Source organism: Varroa jacobsoni, unplaced genomic scaffold (genome assembly GCF_002532875.2).
Source record: "Varroa jacobsoni isolate VJ856 unplaced genomic scaffold, vjacob_1.0 scaffold_689, whole genome shotgun sequence".
NCBI classification, from domain to species: Eukaryota; Metazoa; Arthropoda; class Arachnida; order Mesostigmata; family Varroidae; genus Varroa; species Varroa jacobsoni.
The window spans coordinates 147812-156020 of record NW_019213591.1 but is presented as its reverse complement, the minus strand read 5'-3'; the positions used below and the strand labels follow the sequence as shown (position 1 = coordinate 156020).

General features: G+C 41.7%; 1 long non-coding RNA gene across 3 annotated transcripts in view; it reads right to left on the bottom strand.

Annotated features, from left to right (window-relative positions):
- Window positions 1-6813, bottom strand: part of LOC147753165 (uncharacterized) — a 46725-nt gene extending 39912 nt beyond the window's left edge. For 2 of the 3 annotated variants that reach the window (XR_015312015.1, XR_015312016.1), the window contains exons 1-2: window positions 6557-6813; window positions 5191-5453 (exon numbers count right to left, since the gene is read on the bottom strand). This is a non-coding gene — a long non-coding RNA (uncharacterized LOC147753165). The remainder of the gene's footprint in view (window positions 1-5190; window positions 5454-6556) is intronic. The other variant, XR_015312017.1, reaches the window with a different exon arrangement.
- Window positions 6814-8209: the final 1396 nt, after the last annotated feature.

Genomic DNA, 8209 nt, shown 5'->3' with positions numbered 1-8209 from the left:
TCCACTGCCTCAAACTGTTTTGCGTTTCCTCTCATTTTGCTGTTGTCGACATTACAGCGTATAGTCATAGCTCATCGCGTTACCCCGCTAACGCGATGTCGCTCCGCACACTGGTCTTCCCCCTCGTTGTCCTGTTCCTGTTCCTGCTACGTGGCTGTCCCCGTCGCTGTTGCTTTTTTGACTATTTCTCTAGAAAATATAAATAAATAAAATTAACAGGCCGTTTAAAATTGTTAATATCAAATCTAGACTAAGTCATCTATTTTTCATTGACTGAGTAAGTAATGACTGTTATTATTATTGTTGCAATTATAAAAAAATCAATAAAACAATTGGACTTCTATGAAATTTACGAATAATGAAAATATTTTAATGGATGACACTACAACCTAACCTGGCAACCTAAGCAAACGATAAATTAAACAAGGCCATTTTACCTACCATATACCAAGAACAGTACTATATATACGACGTAGTGAAATTAGAAAGCATCAGTTCACAGGGGCTTCCATTGGTACTATAACGTTTAAGTATCTGTGCTTAAACGGCTTTACCCAACGTCGTTCACCACGTGATGCGGGCATGTCAAAGCTATCTCCTTTCAAAAGCGACCGGGACAGCAAAAAAAAAAGATTATCGCCAGATATATTGCCTTATAAGCTGCAACAGTCATACACAACGCCTCTGACAGGAGTAAGCCTTCGGGCAGAAGGCATCCTATAGCCCTCCACAGAAAGTGCACGAAGCACTTTTGCGCTTCGAAGCAGGAGAAACTAATTCGCGCTGCCGAAGCCGATGTCCAGCCCGATAACAATGCACTTCAATTGGAGAAACCTGAGTCAGCGGTAGGCGAGATTAAAGCCGTCCAAGGGACCTGTACCTCATTGCTTCGAGTGGAGGGGTGGTCTGGTACTGAAAATGTTCATTTAGGATCGAATCATCAATCAAATACAACGACTCAAGAAGGATTCGCTCATCATCATCGTGCCGTGCCGCGTCAAAACAAAATGTGTTTCAGTTAATCGTGCGTCAAGATTCCATTAAACTATTTCTTTCTGCGCGTATTTCTTCAATTAGGACGCTAATCGGTAATTTTTTGCCATTATTGAGAAAGATCTACATAGGCATAATTACGGTTTGATCACAGTACTTAGTAAGTTGCACTAGTAAATAGACTCGATACGAGAGAAGTTCACCTTTGCGTAACCTTCAGCATAGCGAGGAAAGGCGTATGTTGACACATTAAAAAGCATACATGAAGCGCGCTGAAGTCTTCTAAATTTCAAGTCTCATCTCAGTGTAAGTAGAATGCTAACTACGATAGAAATATTCAATATTGCAATAGATGCAATATTATGTAACGTCAAAAGACGATCGTTCAGGATGAATGCAAGAGGTCACATCTATTATCTACCAGAAAAGCATTAAAACATCACAGGTTTTGGCGAGTTTACATCTGGTACGATGGCAGAACAATCTCGTGTCGGGTATGTTATGGACGTCTCCTCTTATGGATTTTTTGCTGTGTACCTGTTCGTGCAGCCTTATTCACAAAACAGTTAGATTGTCTTTTTAGACGCATTTGTCTCATATTGATTCAACGTATGACTTCTACGCGTCCCGTCTGTTATGGTGATGCCGCTAGTTTGAATAGATTTGTAGAGCTCTGTAGTCGTCGACATAACGTCAGAAGTTAACTTGTTAGAGAACAAGATCTTGTAAAAGAACATAAGTTGTGCTTTTCAGGCTGTACGGCACGCGAGTTCCGCACGAAGATACGAGCATTGTTTAATACAAGTTAAGGATTGAAGCAAGTGGATACTAATGGCGAGAATAGATCCTTAACTAGATTTGAAAAAAATGTATAACCGAATCATAAACTAGCAGTGTTGATAATAAAAACTGAAGAGCTCAACTGACAACAACGTACATAGATTGTTCAGGCTAAGTATTTGACAAACAGTTTACAAATAAATATATAAAGCTTCCCGCGTCTGGTTTTATCTTCGGAAGAGTAGTAGCGTTGCTTAAGCTCGAATGAATAAGCAGGTCGATAAAAAAACAAACGTTCTTGAGTTCATTTTCTGCTTGAAGATGCCAAGAGACAATGGCCGAAGTATGCAGAAACGCCAGTTTTTTCATCAATTTTAAGCACTAGTGGGAGAGGCAACTGTTTACTGATTTACATATTTCAGAATACCGCAGTGCGGCGTAAGATGCGGGGTCGTTATGGCCAAAGGCGTAACAATTGCTTCCCCGCCAGCTCTTTTCCATAATATAAACGTTTCAACAGTGCTGTCCGCGCTTTCGTCGCCCGATACACTCTATGTGTTCGTCCAGCTAGCTGCCTCATTTGTTTGGCCGGCTGATCTACTATTCGCTAGAGTAGTTTGCGGAGTCGAAAGAAGGTCGTGCAAAACCCGTGAATAGCCCTTCAATAAAAAAGGGCAAAACAGTGCTTGAAAAAAAAAACAATGATTGACCATTGCTTTTAAGGTGTATAGTTCTCTTCCCGACCTGCCATTACTCCCTGTCCTGATACGTTCCATTAGGTCTTATTTCTTGAGAACCGGAATAGAATTTTCAATTGAAGCCTGTGAGGAACGGCATGCTGCTATCGCACTGAGTGTCACAATGCGTCTTCGTTCTGGGTCACAGAGCTGATCACGTTTAGCTTCGCCGGCGGGGTCTGAGTCCATTCTGTTTGGCTATTTTCTCATCTACCATATTGCATAGTGGGAGCAATAGTAGAAGGATCACAGACGTTTACGCAGACTTGGTGGTTAGGAAAAACTGGAATTCATGCTTAGCCTACGGGAACACGGCTACGAGGATGTGTCTGAAATTGGTAATCGTAGTCGGATAGAGTGGTGCAGGATGGCTGGAATCAGCTGGCCTCCTGTCATACGTAGCAGGGCTGAAGAGCTAGAATTTGAACGATGCTGCTTCCGGTATAGGGGGTTAGGATTGGCCTAGATTGTTCAGGTTTGATCTGTTCACTTTGAGGGGATTTTTGGGTTCTTTGCAACGTTTCATATACGATTCTATTCTTATTTCTGGGTAGCGTTCGGAGATCTGCTACAAAAGCCCAATGAGGTGGTAGCTAGGATTTAGTGATATAGTTACATTTTGGAAATTACGTATGGTCGCTAGCAATTTTCCACCAATTTTCTTTTAGCAGTTATAGATGATGTGATCGTCGTAAGATCTGGACAACAACACATAATCGGTAAAAAAAAACACTGGCCAAAAATAAATACCGATGACCAGTGGCTTGTCATCATCGGGGGTGGGATACACAGGAAAACGGTCTACCATAGTTCTGCACCTACTCCTTCATTGACGCGAGAGACGCCGTCAAGCCTACAGCTGAACGTATACGTTTGTTATTTGTCGGACGTCAAATCAAATTGCTTTGTTCGCAATTATGAGCTTATGTGAGAAAAAACAGCTGGACGACTGGTGCATAAGCTCGTGTCTAAGTATCACAGGCAATCCGCTAGCGAGCCTAAATATGAAACGCATAAAAGGAGTATTTTGCCGATAGCCAACTTGTTCCATAAGTCTGCTGCTGCTGCTGCTAGGTAGATTCTCAATTCAATGTCTCTGATAGTGGCGGTGATCCTGTCGACGATAATTGCCAACACAGAGCAAAAGAACGATAGCGACCATTTCAATTAGACTTCTGTATACGCGTATTACTATATATATATATATATATATAGAATGACAGGAGATAACTCAAGCGAATCGGACGCAGCTGATTGGCAAGTCGAATGCTACAGACGTGTAGCATTTACTGTACCTCATAAATCTGATGGAAGTAAGACTATGTCTATTTGATGTCGACATCGAATCACGACCAGTTAAATCTGTCGTCTCCTGCGCTCAGGCGCTTAAAGCGCCTGAGCGCTTTAAGCGTGCGAAACTTTTCACGCCACCATTTCATACCTCCATCTGTTTCGGCTGTATTAACCGTTGCAGCGTAGAGGACATGGACTGAAACGACAGAGAGAGGGTGCATAAGGGACGAGAGAAGTAGGACAATATAATGACAGGGACTGTTACAAGAAATCCGCTATGCCATAAACGCGCGCGAATGATTATAAAACACAGAGTATATTTTTATTCTTAGTGAAGAAAGTAACATATGTCGCCTCTAACTATCTGCCCATACATCCGCCGAGTGTATTAGAAATATATACGCTCGACCTAGAAACATACGTGTCTGACTTTACTGTTGAGGATTTTGCCAGGATAGGACCATTGAATGACTCTGTGATAAACGCTGCCGTCTTTCTAGACGAGAACATGGACGAATTAACATCAAGTAGCTTAAACATAAGCTGTGACTGAGGATTCGGTGGAAGGGAAACAAAAACAGAATCAGACAGGGAAATTAATTGGACCACTATACGTCACCTTTTTGATAACGAGGACAATGTTATATTGCACAGTTTTTTTTTTTTTTTTTTTCGGAACATCAGTTTGCTGCTCGGTGAGCTAACTGGGACTGAAACAAATCAATTAATAGGTCCGCGAGTCGAAATCTGCGAATGAATGTCGTTCTCCTGCCGCAAGTATTGGTGCCCAAACCCTACATGGGTCGTCGTAGGTTTGCCTTTGCTAATATATGGCAACACGTATATAGCGACACTGTGGTGGATTACGCCCTGATCCAACGTTACTCTCTTTCTCTCTCTATCTATCTCTTTCGCTTCGCTTTGAAATTCGCGCACAAATGTTCGATCGCTGGCTCTTCGCAGCAGCGCTGCAGCCAGTCGCCATTGAAACGAAATGTCGTCACCTTTCGGAGTGGTGACAACTGCGGTTAGTGTTGCAATAGGCGGCTTTGTTCTATAAGTCAACTATAGAGTTAAGATAGTCCTAGGCAGTAAGTACCTTTCTTGTTAAGCTATGATTTCAGCCGGCTAAAACACGGAAACAGCGGGTCTATCTGCGATAAACTGTCTGACCAACCCGTAAAACCTAGTCATCTTGTCGATTTCTTATTTCGAATACTTTATCGAAGCCGCTGTCTCCATTACGATCGGCATTATACAACATTAATGGATAAAGTATATAGAAGATCGAGATTGTCGGACCATAGACTACTAGTACATTTACCTTTCTGATTACTCACGTCTTGTCTACACTGCACTTAGCTTCTGGTGGCTGTAAAAAACTCACCAACCGGACGAGACGGGGTGGGGGGGGTGGGGGATACTACGCGGCTTTTACAGGAGCGGGATGACCGGCTCTCAAACTCGATCACGTTCGCGTATCACACTACACCACGGACAGCCAAATAGATCTCGGCTATTGCAGCCGTAATAGCGTAATGCGTCGCCGGCGATTGCTTGATTCATTGGTTCATTGGCACGCCTGATAAAACGAGCGATGAATAACTTTAGAAAACCTGGCTTGTTTCCGCGTGTACGATCAAGTTATACCTGTAAATGGTAAGTTAAAACTAAAGTTCGACATACTATGTTACGAATAAGCATAACAGCTAAACAAGCATAAAACAAGTGGGCGTACAACAACAGCGTTACAAGAGCGGTAGCAACGTTTCATGCGATCATGTCGGTACAACAAAGTTCATAATGGCTGTTCGCGTTAAGTTGGCTAAGTTAGAAGTGGCTAGTCGTCGCCCATAATTTCGAGAGTGCCCGTTATAGTTTCACAAGACTAATGTTGATACGTTAAAAGCGATATGTTACACTGTCAGAAGCCTTGGACGAAGCTGTAAATTATATGCAATTTCTGTTTTACGATCAAGGATTGACATTAATGGTCGCGCGGGAGATCAGTATTCATTTCGCATTAGGAACCGTTTAGATCGTGGTTCGTCTTCTAAACTTAGGGTTAGTTTTTAGGTGATTTAAGCGTAAAGTGGCTTGCGCTCGGGCACACAGAATGCGTAGATAGTGACTCTTCAACACCGATACTTAGATAACATCACTAGAGGTCATAGTTGTGCAGTGTCATCATGTGTGGACGTTGACTGTTTATTTCACAATACTTTTTCAACAAAGGCCCAGTTAGTTAGATGGGTTACAAAATGGTCCAGAGGAATCAGCTTTTTGGCTATTTTGAGCTAATAGTGTAAATATTAAGGTCGGATACCTTTCAGAAAGTAATCTAGATACGGACACCGATTCAAAATAATATTCCGCAATATTTTATGAGTGGATATAACGCTTGCTTTATATTTCTAAACTTCGCTTTGACGTTTACAGACTGACGCCGCTCTGCAAATACATATGTAACTTCCAAATATTGTGATCTGTGGGCCAAGTTCATTCTGTATCTTTTTTTTTAGCGCCACTTAACATGAGTGTCCACCTGAACAATGACTACAAAACACATTACCCAACGTCTAGCTGACCGGAATCCAAATAACCCTGGTAGGACTGCATCGAACCGCTAGTTATTTGGAGGCCTGGTATATGTCTAGCATTTGATACTCACCGAATTTTGGACACTCTTATTTTTTCATGTAGTTTTTTCAATAGTCGAGCATTTATATGTGGTAATTCCTAGCCGACTTTACCTTGGACAGACGTTAGTAAGTTGTGCCTACCAACTGTTCCACTATAGTGCTTTACGATGTACTAGTTAACTGCGAAGCTTCGTTCGCAGTTCGCGGCGAGATTCGTTGAAATTATCCCTACACACGGCTTTTCAGTGGAGATCATTCGGCTAAAGGCGATTGTTCGAGAAAATGATATCGATTCAAGTCAACTTGAGGCTCACGAGTTCGTGGTCCAACACTGATTAAACTAGAATCGTTAACAACACCTTGGGGAAATTGTCGACGAGGCGAGACTTGATAGCAAATTTATAGCGCGAACTTTATGGTGAGCGAAACAAACATCAAGATAACTTAACGCCTGGGTATAGGTCAACATCGGTTAGTACCGGCGAGTAAAAGGAAATCCCCTCCCAACAACTGCGCATACACTCGACATAGGGTAATTGAGGGGAGCTACTTTGTTAGACGTAATGGCCATCCGTACTCTGATAGCTCGCCCCCATGCTTCGCGATAATTGTACATAATAATTAACGTCAAATTTCGGATTCCGGAGTCACAGTGTTTTCCACGACAAAGACTTGCTTAACCTATAATTAAAACAGTTCTCAACAAGTTACTAGTGAATGAGGCCGACTTTACCAAGTTTAAGGATAATCATCCCTGTTACATTACCATGACTACCTGTTATGCCTACGAGTGACTCTACCTGCCCCAAGGCTTCATTAAGTACACAACACAATTTTCTTCCTATCCTTTAACGGGTACACAACGAACTGCTCACGTGTCTTATCTGTATGTTATGCCGTTGAAGTGAGAAGGTATCGTGCACTTTATTACCAGCAATTCAGAATGATGGGCATTCGTTTTATTGGTATGAAAAATGTCTGTCTGGACTGCTGTGCCGTAACTAAACGTTTACGTCAAGATTCAGCCGGTGTTTAAGTTCAAGTTCTTGCTTTATCAACGAACACTGCAAATTTGTAACGATAATTATGTATTACCACTGTAGTAGACAGAGGCCGAACTCCGTAGATTAATAAGCGCCATAGCTATTACGCATTATAAAAGCTATATAATATTTGCTGAAGTATTTAGTGAAAGCTCGTTTGTGCGTACAGAAAATATTTTATTTAGAAGAAAAAAAGACGTTATTATCGGTAAACTGTAATGGGAGTAGCTTTCTTTAGACACGGACGTTCCTTCGATCCAATTTATTATTAATCCAAAGCATGTTTTGTTTGAGAGGCGGATACACTTGTGATATATTTAACCAACGCATTGAGGTCTAAACCATATCTTGATTCTGTTTTCGATCGATATAAAAAGCTGCTGAAGTTTTTGCAGCAAGATAGACGCAATAGCTGGAAATAGACCTTGTATAACTGTTTCCCCGAAAAATAACTTTCTTCCAAGGTAGGCATTCGAGAACAACAAAAGGGATCTGCCAACGATTTTGTGCGTATCTGGTGTGTTTTTAAGTACTATTTTTCTAGGTACGTTCGAAGCGAGAATATAATAGCTCAGAGCTATGCGCGATTGCGCAGTGGGTCGAAAATGGCTCGGGCAGAGGAGAAAGTACCTTCGGGTCAAAGAAAATTTGCTGTTAGTCTAGTTACATTCTTATAAATTTTTTTGTGCGCCCATTCATTCGGGTCGCAGTCGAATAGGGG